Raw genomic sequence first — 1,127 nt, 5'->3', positions numbered from 1 at the left:
GCCCCGATGGGCAGCTGGGCGCCCCGGGGTCCCCACCAGCTCTGGGCCCCCTGGACAGGTGCAGCCGGTCAGGGGTGACGTGGGCCTGGCAGATGGGGGTGGTGCCAGCACCACGAAGGGAACAGTAACCGCTGTCAGTGCGCAGGCCTGTGCCCAGCTGGGGGTCAGTGGATGAGGGAGCTGGACCCCTCCCCTCCCCTCCGCCTGCCTGGCTCCTCATCGGACCATATTAGGCCACAGCTGCAATGGCACCTGGAGGCCACTCAGGCCGGGAATAGAAACACTTGGGAGTGGCCGCCAGCCCGTCTGGGACCCGGGGCCTGGGGCCGGGACAGCGGGAGGAGGGGGCCCAGAGGGCCAGGGGGGCACAGAGACGGGCCCAGAGATGGGGAGTGACATCCAGAAAGAGCGGGCAAGAGAGGGACACAGCAGGGGACACAGCGGGAGACAGGGGGGGGAGGCTGGGGGAGAGAAGGAGCCCGCAGGGAGCCGCCGCCCAGGGTGAGCTGTGGGGCCCCAGGTGGGGGTGTCTGGGACTCTAGCGTGTTTCCCTCCTGTGCGGTTTGACTTCTGGGAGAGAATCATGGACCGGCCGCCTCCTGCACGCCCCCTACTGGGGATCGAGTCCGCAACCCGGGCCTGTGCCCTTGACCGGGAATCGAACCCGGGACCCTTCGGTCCGCAGGCCGACGCTTCAACCACTGAGCCACACCGGCCGGGCTGACTGCTGACCTGACCAGCTGCCCTTTGACCTCGGGAGTCTTGGAGACCAGAACCCTTCAGGCCCAGCCCCCACCTCCCGGCCAGTGTTTCAGGGTGACAGCTGCTCCCTGCCTGCGTGGGGGGCAGCTCCTTGGATGGCTTACTATTGGGGTGACGCCCCCCCTGCCTCTCCTAGCCGTAACCTCCCTGTGTCTCGGGTCCCCAAGCCTGCCACGCCCCGTGGGGTCCCTGCTGCAGCCCAGGCCCCTCTCTGCCTGCCCCCACCCCCCTGGCCGGCTCACACACCCCTGCCTCCCGGGTCAGGCCCTTGACCCCTGGAGCCATCTCCCTAGTCCCTCCCCCCATCACCCAGCCCACTGAGCACACTGTGTCCCCAAACCACTGCTCTTCCCCCCTCCCCTGCC

At 68.9% G+C, this 1,127-nt stretch overlaps 1 long non-coding RNA gene across 1 annotated transcript in view; it reads left to right on the top strand.

The window, feature by feature from the left end:
• LOC107183103 overlaps window positions 1–921 on the top strand; it is a 22,290-nt gene extending 21,369 nt beyond the window's left edge. Inside the window, exon 3 of the long non-coding RNA XR_001513878.1 lies at window positions 824–921. This is a non-coding gene — a long non-coding RNA (uncharacterized LOC107183103). The remainder of the gene's footprint in view (window positions 1–823) is intronic.
• The last annotated feature ends 206 nt before the right edge of the window (window positions 922–1,127 follow it).

Source organism: Myotis davidii, unplaced genomic scaffold (assembly GCF_000327345.1).
Source record: "Myotis davidii unplaced genomic scaffold, ASM32734v1 scaffold358, whole genome shotgun sequence".
Classification (NCBI taxonomy): domain Eukaryota; kingdom Metazoa; phylum Chordata; class Mammalia; order Chiroptera; family Vespertilionidae; genus Myotis; species Myotis davidii.
Note: the sequence above shows the minus strand (reverse complement) of the source record. Positions and strands in the feature narration are given on the sequence as shown.